Genomic DNA, 13,925 nt, shown 5'->3' on the forward strand with positions numbered 1-13,925 from the left:
TACTAACAGCCACTCTGTGAGGTCAGCAAGGTGGGCCTGGGCCGGCTGGTTAAGGAAGTAGAAGTAAAGAGAACTCAGGCTTCCTGCACAGCCATGCTGGACCGGGCTCTCGAAATGCATTACCTCATTTATTTAATCCTCACGTGGGTTCTCATAACTATTATCAGAGCAACTGCTGTTTCCAGAGCACCGACTCTGTGTCAGGGATTTTCAATGTTTCATCTCAGATCTTCATGTGAGTTTAACTGACCAAGGGGCAGTAGGGATGCCTTTCCATTTATTTAGATCCTCTTTCAGGTCATTCAGGAATGTTTTGTCGTTTTCAGTGAACAAATCTTGCACATCTTTTATCAAAATGTTTTCTTAGTATTTAATTCTTTTTGATTCTATTAAATGGAATTTTTCTTCGTCTCATTTGCAAATTGTTGTTTGCAAGTATATATAAGTACATGGATTTTTGTCTGTTGATTGCTGAACTCATGTATTAGTTTTAATAGTTTTCTTAAGGATTCCTTAGAATTTTTTATGCACAAGATTACAAATAGTGATGGTTTTACTTCTGCCTTTCCAAGCTATATGCCTTTTCTTTCTTCCTCCCTCCCTCCCTCCCTTCCTTCCTTCCTTCCTTCCTTCCTTCCTTTTTTTCTTGTCTAATTGCCCTGGTTCGAACCTCCAGTACAATGTTGAATAGAAGTGGCGAAAGCAGGCATCTTTGCCTTGTTTCTTATCTTAGTGGGAAAGTACTCAGTCTTTTACCATTAAGTATGATTTTGTGGGCTTTTCATGGATGCCCTTCTGAAGATTAATGATGTTCCCTTCTATTCCTAGTTTGTGAATTGTTTTTCACACGAAAATATGTTGTATTTTGTCTAATACTTATTCTACATCTACTGATATAATCATATGACTCTTCCCTTCATTCTATTTAATATGGTATTTTACATTGATTCTTTTTTGTATGTTATACCAACTTTGCATTCCTGGATAAATCTCACTTGATTACAGTATGTAATCCTTTTTAAAAAACATGTTGCTGGATTTGATTTGCTAGTATTTTTGTGTCTATATTTATAAGGGATATTGGTCTGTAGTATTCTTTTATTGTGGTGTCTTTGTCAAGTTTTGGATTCAAGGTATTATTGGCCTCATGGAATGAGTTGGGAAGTGATCCCTTCTATTTTTTAGAAGAGTATGTGAAGAATTGGTAGCAACTCATCTTTAAATGTTTGGTATAATTCACCAGTGAAGCTATCAGGGCCTTGGTTTTTCTTTGTGAGTAATAATTTGATTATTAATTCAACTTCTGTACTTATTATAAGTCTATTCAGAAGTTCTATTTATTCTTGAGTCCATTTCAGTAGTCTGTGAAATAGATACTCTATCTAGGTACCTAATTTGTTGGCACACAATTATTCATAGTATTCCTTTATAATCCTTTTTGTTTCTGTAAGGTTGGTAGTAATGTTCCCTATTTATTCCATTTCTGATTTTAGTAATTTGAGTCTTCTCTTTCTCTAGCCAGTCTACCTAAGGTTTGTTCCTCTATTTCTCCATTACTTCCTTCTTTTGTGTTATATTTTCTAGCATACTGTTTTAGTGTCCTTGTTGTTTCTTTTACTGTATTTTTAAAGTTATTTTCTTAATGGGTTCCTGCAGATTACAATGAACACATTAATGATCAGCTAATGATTGGGAAGAGATTTCCTTAAATGTTTTTAACAAATAAATCCTCTAGCCTTTGCTGAGGGACTGTGTGTGTGTGTGTGTGTGTATACGTGTGTGTGTGTGTGTATGTGTGTGTATGTGTGTCAGAGCTCACGTTCAATGCTCAGGCATGCAGTTTACAAGTCTGCCTTAACTTTCACTTTCTGCTTGCAGAGAGCCTCAAGTTACACCAGAAGTGAGAGATTAGGTCCTTAACAGGTTTTTCCTAAGCATGTGCATAGCCCTGCACTTGCATATGACCTTTTAGATTCCCAGGAATATGTCAGAGCTTTTTAACGCCCCCTATAGACAACACATTCCCTAGGTTTTCTTTTGCAGTTTTTTTGTTCTGCCTCTTGTTGGCCCCAACTACTATTGCTACCTCAAACAGCTACAGTGTAGAACACCTGCTGGTCATTTCTGTCAACAAACACCTTAGGCATAGAGCTATTCATATGCAGTGAGCCCTGATTTTTTAAAAAAATCATTTATGGAGGATCCTAGAATGGAATGCAGAACGTGACAAAAGAATCTAACGGCACTAAAAATGTCAGACATTATTTCACTGAAGAGGATGGGGAGAAAAGGTGCTGACCTAAGTAACTTCAGAAATGAGTGGAGTTTGTAAGACTAAAGACAAAAGGAAGTGTACATAAGCACTGTATTCTAGTTGATATAGTTGTTCCTCACAGAAGTATGGGTTAACAATTCTGAAGCCATTCTACATGTATACTGAAACTGAACAATTAAATATAAGGATGGTTGATGGTGGGAGCCAGGTTTCTCACTGTCGGAGTGGGAGGTTACAGGTGAACAAGGGGGGAAAGGTAGAATGATCCATAGCCAAGCCAAGGTGACACAGAAAATTAACCATCACATGTAGTACGGGCACTAATTTCTTTGCTTTGTCAACTAAGAGACCCTAGAAGCAACAACACCACAGTAGCAATGAGCACACTCAGCCCCCAGATCTTGATTTCTAAAACCATTCTCCAGTAAAAGGAACCAGAGCACCTTGGAGAACGGCTGAATCTAGGCTGGGGTTGGAAATATACAAGATGAGCCTGGAGCATCTTGTAGTACCAGAATGTAAGAAAGTGGTAAAAAAAAAAAAAAACATAATGATGGGGCTAAAAGGGACCCAGGAGTCAACTGAAAGAGCTCTCAATGGCCAAAGTTGGAACAATTTGAGTGACAAAATAAACTAGTATTGGATTATAACCCAAAGTATAAAATAAATATTGATGATTCTTTATTGATATAAATAAAATTACTAAATAAATAAACAAATGGGCAGAATAGACAAATATCCTGTGCAGAAGAATTCCAAACAATTGTTGTAGATACTCCACACTTAGAGGTAGAGTATAACTCCCATTCCTTAAATGTGGGCTGTTCTCAGTTACTTTCTTTTATAGAATACATTCTACTTTGTTAAAAAAAAAAAAGAAAGAAAGAAAGAAAGAAAAAAAAGAGTAACTTTATATAGTAGAGAAACCTCACAAATACTATCTCAGCCAAGTGACCAAGGTCAATATTGACAATCCTAAGCCATATTAACAGCAAAGACCCTTAATGTGATATGATGAGAAGGGCATTTTGTCTCTGTGGTCTTCCTCTCCAAAACATATTACCCCAGTCTAATCATGATGTACCATGAGGCATATCCCAACTGATGGATACTCTACAAAATACCTGACCAGTACTCCTTGAAACTATCCAGGTCATCAAAAACAAGGAAAGTCTGAGAAACAGTCACGGCCAAGTGGAGCTGAAGGAGACATGATGATTACCCGTAATGTGGTATCCTGGATGGGGTCCTGGAACAGCAAAAGGACATCAGGTAAAACCATGAAAATCCAAATAAGATGTACTGCTTAATTAATGATAATGTATTAATATCGGTACCTTAGTTGTGACAAGTGTACCATATTGACATAAGATGCTAATAATAGGGGAAACTGGGAGTGGGGTATATGAGAACTCTCTGTCCTACCTTCACAATCATTCTGTAAATCTAAAGCTCTTCTAAAATAAAATTTTTATTTTAAAAAATGGATTGGAAGTTTTGTATAGAGAGATGTGATCGATGTGCCAGCATTTTAAGTAAAGGATCTTCCCCTAAATGCCTTTTCTCTGGGATGATTTCATTTCCCTGGAGAAAAATCCTCTAATTTCCGGCCTGGGGACTACAGGACTGGCTGCTGGTACTTGGGTTGCTGCTTCATGGTGGAAGGGGGTGGGGAGCCTATGTCATTGCTCAGGAGGCAGATGTTCACTCACCTGTCCCTCACTTCCAACATGATGCCTCCCCTTCTCAGTAGGTTCTTGATGTTCCCAATACAGGACCTCTCTGGCTCACTTTCCCTGGGAACACACCTCCTACCTCCTGCAGGCATGTGGGGGGGTCTTGAGGCCTGACACTGGGGCTCCGTCACTGCTTCTCACCCATTTCCCTCCATGGGACTCAGGGCGGTTTCCACCAAATCACCTGCTTTCCATGTTCCCACAGTGTGTTGCTATCAGTTGTTCGGTTGTCTCTTCCCCTGTGTTTTGATCGACTTGTTGTTTATTTGTCTTTGTAGGTTTCAAACTTCTCTTTTTATTTATGGTCACTTTGGTAGAATTTGGGGAGAGAGCGAAAATAAATGAGATGCTCAATCAGCCAAGTTTAACTGAAAGTTTTATGGTTCCTCCACCATGATCAAATATTCTGTAGGAAAATTGGGGCATGACATTTCCTACCCTAAGATCCTGGGACTGAGTGCTGGCCCTGAGGCTCCTGTCAGACAAAAACTAATCAGAAAATGGGCAGATAAAATATCTGAGCTGAAAGATCAAAGTCAGAATCCGCATCTCCCTAAAGCCCCAGATTCCCTTGGAAACCCACAACCCCATTACCTTGAAGGAAATATGGCCATACAGGTGAGCTTCTCTGAGCGTCAGCTTGTCTGGGTAGGTGGCAGCTTCTGCCTTGTGGCTCGGGAATTCCGTGGCAGCTCTGATCTTACCGGGGCCCACAGGAGCCTCTCAACAGAGCCTGAGTCACCATCACGAAGTCAGCCAGCACCCTGTTCCATCCCCAAGTAGGCCAGCAGAGCTCGGGCATGCTCCCATTGCCCTGATGGACAACTCAGGACAACTCAGAGAAGGGGTCACTCAGCAAGTCCCCTGACCCCCTGTTATCCTGACATACTCACATTTAAGGTGTAGGCTGCAGCCCCAGTGGAAATATAAAAAGGAAGTCAATTCCATGGTTTTTTCCTCACAAAAAGAAAGCTAAATACCGTCACTCAGGCCAAAGTAGCCTGAACATGAGAGGTGAAGCTTCAGGAGAGAACTTAAGAGGCTGCCTCTAGAAGTCTGCTACTCAGGGCTCTGTCTTTCCCTGGAGCCAGGAAGATCCTGTGTGGGATTCTGCTCCCAGCTGCCCACCAGCCTTGGTGTCACCTCGTTTTACTCGGGGTGACAACCAGGCCAGGAGATGCTGGCCTGAGACCTGCCCCTGCCATACAGGGAGCCTGTCTGAGGCAGTGTCCCTTCCCTGCTGGGCTGAATGTCCCTCTGAAAGGCCTTCCCCTCCCAGCAATCTCACAGCCTGGAAAATGCCACGACCAGGTGGTGCTCTCACCTCCTGGCAGCTGGACGGCATCATTTCTCCTCCAGCCCGCACGGAAGCGGGCATCATCTGCACTGCTCTCCCCTGGCTCTGCGGCCCTGGGAGCCCTGCTGGGAGGCTGAGGCAGGCCTTGGCGTACCCGGGACGTTCCCTCCTGCTCACAGTCTAACTCACTCCCTAGAGTCCAGCGAAGCCTCCTCCAGCCAACCTGGTCGGGCCCATTTACCTGGAGATGGGTAGGGGTCCCAGCCCCCTCCTAGGGGTGAGTAGCCGTGTCTCCACCAAGGCTTGGCTCCTGTGGTGGTGGGGAGGTCCCCCGAGCATCCACCCCTCACCCTGCCCTCCTGGGACCGACCGCAGCGTCCCCTCTGCTGCGTGCCCTCTCCTGCCGGGGCCCCGGCACCACTCCCTAAACGCAGCCCTCCTCACTGCATTCCAGCCCTGACATCATCTCTAGACCCATCACCCCTGCCAGGTGCTGCCCGCACGGGGAAGGAGATCCCTGAGGACAGAGCTTAGAGCAGCAGACCTGGGGGGCCTCACAGGGAGGCAGGTGAGGCCACCCGAGGAGGTCACCACCAAATGTCAGGGGCCGCAGTGCCTCTCACTGCCTCTCCCCAGGCAGGGGCCAGATCCAGGCAGGCAGGCAGCAGTCAAGTGCATCTCAGGGCCAGTCTGACGGCCCCACTCCCTCCAGAAAATAGGCTCTGCTCCATCTTCATGTATTTATAATAGCCCTTTCTTGTTTTTTGTCAAGCTGTGTTTTCTGTGTATCAATAAAATCAATGATACGAATCCCACACCAGGGCCTGATTTGAGATCTCTGCTGGGAAACGCTCCTTCTAAAGCCCTCCCTCTTCAAAGAGCTCTCTCTAAAAGGAAGTAATGGTCTCTGCCCAGGCAGGAGCCTTGTGGGACACAGAGGGCCATGGCTCTGCAACCTGGCCTTCCATGGGGCTCTCTCATCTGCACCCCCATGAGTGGATCAATCAGGGATGCCCAGCTGAGGAGAGCACGGTATGGGTGTCCTCCCCCAAAGGGACCCTAGGGTGCAGAGCACCAGCAGGAAGGGGCCTGGGAGGTACGGGCTGCTCTGGGTCTCAGGCCCTGCCACCCTCAACCCCACACCCCCACCTCAGCCTGCAGCTGCAAGCAGGAGGCCCTGAGGAACGTCCGTACTGGGCCAGAAAGCCTGGAGTCTAGTCTAGGGAGGGGTGAGAGCTGAGCACCGCCGCTTGGGGGAGCCCTGAGGAGCTCCTGGGTGAGGCCCCAAAGCTGCAGAGCGCAGAAAGGAGCTCTCAGGAGAGGGCCTAAGGCCAGAGGTCTGGGGATGGACTGCATGGGGCTCCTGGACCTGCTCTGGAGCATCGGAGTTGGGATGCAGATTCCCAGGCCCTCTTTCTTTCGGGGCCTTGCCTTCTCCAGGACATGGCAAGTCCCACATGTCTCATGGAAACAGCAGCTCCTGTCGGGGTCACCAGGTGGGCTCACAGGCATGGGGTCAGCACAGCATTGGTGGTGGGATCAGCAGGGAGAGGAGAACTGGGGACTAACGGCCCTCGGTGCCTGATGACCTCCATCCCTCTAAAGGGAGGCTGGCTCAGGGTTTCTGGATTCCAGGGAGGGCAGGCAGGACCCCTGGGGGTGCCCTGGACTTGTCCCGGCTCTGTCTGAGGGCCTTGGATCCCCTGGGGGTCACCAGCACACAGTTGGGCAGGGGACATGCCGTGAGAGAAGTTATGAATTAAACTGTGTCCTCCTCAAATGCATATGTTGAAGCCCTAGCCCCTATTGTGACTGTACTGGGAGACTGGGCCTAAAGGGAGGTAATTAAGGTTAAATGGGGTCATGAGGGTGGGGCCCTAATCTGATAGGACTGGTGTCCTTATTTTTTTTTTTTTTAAGATTTTTTTTGATGTGGACCATTTTTAAAGTCTTTATTGAGTTTGTTACGATATTGCTTCAGTTTTATGTTTTGGTGTTTTGGCCGCAAGGCATGTGGGATCTTAGCTCACCGACCTGGGATCGAACCCGCACCCCCTGCATTGGAAGGCAAAGTCTTAACTACTGGACCGCCAGGGAAGTCCCAGGACTGGTGTCCTTATAAGAAGAGACCTCAGAGAGCTCTCCACCTCTCTCTCTCCCTCTTTCCACATGCATGGAGGACAGGCCATGTGAGGACACGGGAGGAGGTGGCTGCCGACAATCTGGGAAGAGAGGCCTCACCAGAAACCAACCCTGCCTTCAGAACTGTGAGAAATAAATTTCTGTTGTTTAGCAGCCTTAGCTGACTGATACAATGGCCCCAGTAGGAATGTTGTACATAGACAGATGCTCTGGGCTGTGAGTCTGGGGCAGCAGGGGTATGATCAGCGAGAGGCACAGATAGCACAGGTGCCTGGAAGTGGGGCATATATGGACTGGGGTTTGCAGGACCCCTCCCCTGGAGAACCCCTCTGAAGCCAGGGACATACTGGGCCCATTGTGGAGCTGGGTCGTGGTGCTGAGCAGTCCTCAAAGGTGTCTGAGACCACTGATGACAAGCTGATGACAAGATTGGCATTGAGGGTTGAAAGTGCAAGGTGACCAACACATCCCTGGAAGTTAGCTCTTGGGCCAGCTGTCATGGGACAGGCATATTGCGGGTGTTACTCTTGGCTGGGGACCTGAGGTTTCCATGAGGTCCAACCTCCAGGGTATGACCCATGGCACAGATGCAGGCCCTGGATGCCTCCCAGTGGGGAGGCACTTACCCTCCTGGGCACTCCCAGAGGTGCTGGGCACACAAACCACAGAGGAACAAGGATTTCAAGGTTGGGGTCTCGGAGGCTGCACCTTCTGTCTCCCCTGGGGCTCCCACTCCCAGTAGATGCATCTGATGGACAGTTGCAGGTGTCCTGGGCCAGGTGCCTCTTGGCATACAGTCCTGGGCTCTTCAGCAATGGGGCTTAACCCTCTGTCCATGGCTAGATACGGGACAAGTCTGGCCCTTTTATGGGGGCCAGTTGTTTGCGTTCCAGGTTTTCTGCCACCAGCTAATACTTACCCAGTGTCAGCCGTGTGCCAAGCACTACACTGGCTATTTATAACCCCGTGAGGCAAGAGCTCTCACATCCCTACTTCACAGAGAGGTAACTGAGGGCAGGTAGCTTGCCCCAGGCCACAGCTGGTTGAGGGTCTGAGTCAGGTTTACACCTCGACCCGCTGAACTTCACAGCCCAGGCTGCCTCTCTTCACAGCAGCATTGACCTTGGGGGTGGTTCCCTCAGCCCATGGCTTCTGACCTCACAGACCCCGGAAGTGCTGGCCTAGGCAGTGTGGTCCTGCCCTACGTGAGGACGCACAGAAGAGCAGATCCTTTCTGGGTACAGTGGGCCCAGGGTCATCCCCCACTCTTGGGCTCTGTATTAGGGTTTTCCAGAGAAACAGAACCAGTAAGATACCCTTTATATCTATCTATCTATCTATCTATCTATCTATCTATCTATCTATCTATCTATCATCTATTATCTATCTATCATCTATCTATCTATCATCTATCTATTATCTATCTATCTATTTATCTATCTATCATCTATCTATCTATGCATCTATCTAGGGAGATTTATTATAAAGAATTGGCTCACCTGATTGTGGAGGCTGAGAAGTCCCAAGATTTGCAGTTTGCAGCTGGAGACCCAGGAATGCTGATGGGATTCTAGTCTGATAGGCTTGAGACCCAGTATTTCAGTTCAAGTCTGAAGGTCAGAAAAGATCAATGTCCCAGTTCAACTGTCAGGCAGGAGGAGTTCTCTTTTGTTCTGGAGAGGGTCAGCCTTTTGTGCTATTCAGGTCTTCAGCTGACTGGATGAGGCCCACCTGCATCAGGGAGGGAAATCTGCTTTATATCGTCTTCTGATTCAATGCTAATGTCACTAACACAACATTGTAAATCAACTATACTTCAATTTAAAAGATGCTACTGTCATCCAGAAACACCCTCACAGAAACACTCAGAATACTGCTTGAGCAAATATCCCGGCACCTCACTGACCTAGTCAGGCTGACACATAGAATTCACTATCACAGGTTCTGAGACTCCAGGCCCAGGAGCCCCGAGTGTGCGCCAGCTCCCAGCCGTACACCTTGCTCTGGGACAGGCTTTGGCTGTATGGCCTGGATGTGGATGAGATCACTTAACAGCACGTCCCCTGGGCATGCCCTTCACAGTCTGGGCCTCCTTCCTCCTCTGTACATGGGTGTACTGCCCATGACCAGTGACCCATGCAGTGTAGACCAGGGCACTGGGATTCGGAGAGGTCCCACAGTCAGTCAGAGGTGCTGCCGGGATCTGAACCCAGGTGCTCTGGCTCCCAGCCCCAGAATATTCTGCTGCCTGCCTCCCGCTAGGGGGTGGTGTGCTTTCCCCACTCTCACCGGGTTCACGGCTGTTTCTGAAGTTGGGCGGCCTGCCAGCCTAGGGTCCCTGGAACAGTCTGGATGTGAAGAGGAAGCTGATGCAGAGTGGGGGACCCTGAGGGTGAAGAGGACGACTCTCTCCTGCCGAGAGAGGACCATGTCTCTCCCTTGTACCCACCAGGGGCTGGCCTCGCAGGGGATTGTCCAGGAGACGCAGTCAGAGGGAGGCTGGATGTCCTCGAAGGGGGCAAGTCCCCCAATGCCGTGGTGAGATGACCCTCACATGGCAACCCCTAGACTTGCCATAAGATTCCAGACAGAATGATCTTCACATGCAGTTTAAGAACGGCTCCTTCTAAAAATCGGTACGGGCCATTACATACTGAAGTAATTCTGGTACATGCTGAGATTTGTAGAACTGAGTCCAAAGTCCTGGTGCGTGTGTGTGTGTGTGTGTGTGTGTGTGTGTGTGTGTATGTGTGTGTGTGTGTGTGTGGCGGGGGTGAGTGTGGCCCTAAGCTGGCTTCCAACCACAGAGGATGGCCTTCGAGGTCCTGGAGGGTGGATCCAGGGTTCCGCTTAAGGCTGGCACACTTTTGACAGGGTCCTTGAGGGCTCAGGACCCAGAGATGGAGGCTGTTGAGAAAAACAACGAGCATCCCTGGCAGGGAAAACTCTGGCCTACGGCTGCTCACGGCGAGACCCAGGTCCACACAGTTCACGCCCTCCAGGCCTCAGAGACCCGCACACCCATCCTCTGTCTTCCAGGTGAGGCCCCTGAGGGAAAGGAGCAGGTTCCTGCCAGGCCCCGCATGCCAAGACCAGCCAGGTGCTTGGTCACTGCCCCACACTGGACCCCAGTGGTCAGCCCCTCCTTCTCCCTTTGTGTCTTGTCCACATATCACTTTAGCTTTGTTATACTTCCTGTAAATCAACTCACTTTTTAACCTAGTCTCATCCTAAGCAACGTCAGCCTTCAAACAGTCTTTCAACGTACTTGGGTTTCTTTTCCCTCCATACACTGTCTCGATGAAGATGACTCATAGAGATGAAGATGGTTCAGGCAGCTCCTGACTTAAGGAGTCAAGCTTTGCTCTGCAGCCTCTCATTGGGCGGCCCCGTCCCCAGAAGGACGGGGTTGGTCGGGCTGTTCTCTGGGAGCCAGGCTGTCCTGAGCTGATCTTGACCATGACACCACAACCTTCAAGGAAATGCCTTTTTCTTTGCAAAGCCAGGCCACATGCCATGACTGACTTGACCTCGTAGGTGTGAGGGTTCAGTAGAGGAAAGCGAGCTTCACTTTCTCCTGTGTCTTCTCCGAGTGGCCATATTTACCCCCATGACACTTGGTGTCTGAAAGTCCATATTGTTTGGGGATGAACACATTCACATTTAGTATTCATGTGACAGGATTCCCCTAACCTCTTGCCTTCTACCTTTTTATGCTTCAGTGTGACACTTGTCAGCAACAGAAGCCTAGATTTTGCTTTTGTGTCCAATCTGACAGTCTCTGTGGAGTACATTTGTGGTTATTGTTTTTACTGATCTATGAGAACTTCATTCCAGCTCTTAATTTTTGTCCTGGATTTTTCTAGACTTCTATTTTCCCTCTCCTTCCTAACTCCTATCAGAGTGACTAAATTTTCTGTCTTCCCTTTTCCTCTTCCTAATGGTTTGGAAGTCGTGGTTGGCTGATAATAGTTCCCAAAGACACAACCACGCACTAATACCCAGAACCTGTGACTATTACCTTATATGCAAAAGATGTCCTTAAATTAACGCTCTCGAGAGTAGGAGTTTATCCTGGGTTCTCTGGGTGGGCCCTAAATGCAATCACATATATCCTTATAAGAGAGAAGCAGCGGGAGATTTTACACAGACGAGAAGGCTTTGTAAGGACTGGCAGAGACGGCAGTGATGCGGCCACAAGCCCAGGAAAGCTAGGGCAGCCACCAGAAGCTGGAAGAGGCAAGGCAAGATTCTCCCATAAATCCCCAGGAGGGAGCGCTACGCTGCCTTCTTGACACTTGGTTTCTGTCTTCTGGCCTCCAGAACTGTAGACGAAGAAGTTTCTGTTGCTGTCAACCACCAATTTTTGTGGTAACTTGTCATAGCAGTCACAGGAAACTAACACAGAGGTCATATTTTCTACTTCTACTACTTTAATAAGTTGCCCTGGAATTCTTTCCCTGTCTTCTAGAACATGCAGACTCTTCTTAGACACAGTCAGCATCTCTGCCCTGCTCCTCGTGAGGGTGCTGGACTTTGCTCCTCAGTATATCCATTCCCACTTTCTCTCAGGGGCCCAACCTCTTGACTCCTCTCCTGTGAGGACCTTTAAAACTGGAAGCAGGCCAAGACGCTACATTCACCAAAGGGCTAATTCATGGAAAATCAATCTGCTGAAAGTCGATTTTTCAAAAAATCAATTTGCTGAAGGCAGACTTTGCCAGCTGACCAATATGGCAAACTTACCAATTTAAGAAACATTTGTTTCCTTGATGAAAATGAAGTGTGCAGCTATTGGGTGATAGAGTTGTTAACAGTTTCTAAAGCTTTCTGTGAAGGTTTAGCTGGCGGTTGTTTAGCCTGCTGGCAGCCCTCTAAGGCAGGTCCAGCTAGCTGGATGCTGAGGTCGTGGGGTGCAGTCGGTCTTCTGTGTGTATCTTCAAGCCCCAGTCCTGGGCGAGGCAGCCGTCCCCCAGCCCTGCTCTCATTGGCACAGCATCAGATCAGCGCCTGGGTTCACATGTAGTGCTTTCTCGCTCTTCATCTCTGTCCTTGGAAATGCCCCTCGCTGCCTCGAAAGCTCAGTTGTGCGTTTAAATGTTGTTTGTTATATGTTGCCCAGGTTTTCTAAGCCCTGTGTGGAGGGGGTGGGGTAAAGGGAGAGGATTTCCAAGGTCTCCAGGATTGCTGGGACGGAGCTTGCTGTGCCCTTTCTGGGGACAGGGAAGCTGAGGCCCGCGGCAGGAGACCCGCCCTACAACAGTCGCAAAGAGACAGGGGTGGAGTTGAGATTTGATCCTGGCTCTGCCTCCTGCTGCCTCTTCAACGGACGGTGAAGGATCTTCTGTTGAATATTCAAGTCCTCGTCAAGGTTCACAGAGTGGCTTTGAGGAGGAGGGGCTGAGAGCCCCCCAAGGCCCCCAGGGCCCCCAGTTGAGAAAGATCCTGAGGACTCATCTGGGCTCAGAAGGAAGGGGGGGCTGTAAGTGACCCCCAGTGCTGGTGCCGGTGCCAGCTTTGCTGCCCACCTCGACTCCAGGCCTGGCAGCGGTGGAAGGGCAGCAAGACGGAGAGGGCCCGCAGGCTCTGCCGTGGGGCGCAGACCTCTCCCCAGCCTGGCGCACCGTGGACCCACCCAGGCCTGTTCTTGTGCCTCTTCGGGCTCCGTCCGGGGAGTGCGGGTTAATGAGCTATTACATATTGCATGAGGCAGCCTGCTGATGAAGCACGCGGGATTCTTGCTTACAGGCAACCCGCCCCTGAGCTCAATGCCCAGAGGGTCCCAGTAGCTTGGTCGTCGGGTCGATCGCACCTTGGAAAGGCTGGGCCGGGCCTGAGTTCCTCCCTGACCGCTTTGCATTGGAGGAGCAGGTTTCCCTCCTACCCCTGGGCACAGCTGTGCCCAGCTGGCAGCCCAGAGCCAGGTGAACGTGGGGGGCTGGCTCTGAGTCCCCGCCCCCCCCGACTGGCGGCCACAGGCCGCCATGACCTTCTCTGACCTGCCTCACCTCACCCTCCCCTGCCTGGGACTGCACCCCCCCATCTGTGCCACCCCCCAGTCTCAGGCTTGGCTGTTGCAATCGGCTGATCTTTTAGTCACTGAAGCTCACCTTCACCCTGAGCAAGCTCAGGTGACACGTGTCACAGGCTGTCCTCACGGGTGGCTGACACGCCAGGCAGATCCCACCTGTGGAAGGGGAGCTCTCACGGGAGTGCTGGCCTGCAGGCTTCGTCCCGTCCAGAGCTGGCCACAGTTGGTCTCTGTGGCCTGCAGGACCGTGCAGGCTCTCTCCTGCCTCCTGACCAGCCACATTTCCCGTGACGGAAACCGCCTTTACCCGGACCTGTGTGGATGAAGAGACAAGGTGGGGCTTGGTTCCTGGTGGTGACGCGGGCAGTTCTGGGGGTCCCTGGCCACCTGCTGCCCCTCAGGCCTGCCCTCCGGTCATCTCTGTGGAGCAGCCCCCAGCGTAGG

This window comes from Balaenoptera borealis (genome assembly GCF_965194805.1).
Source record: "Balaenoptera borealis genome assembly, chromosome: 10".
NCBI lineage: Eukaryota > Metazoa > Chordata > Mammalia > Artiodactyla > Balaenopteridae > Balaenoptera > Balaenoptera borealis.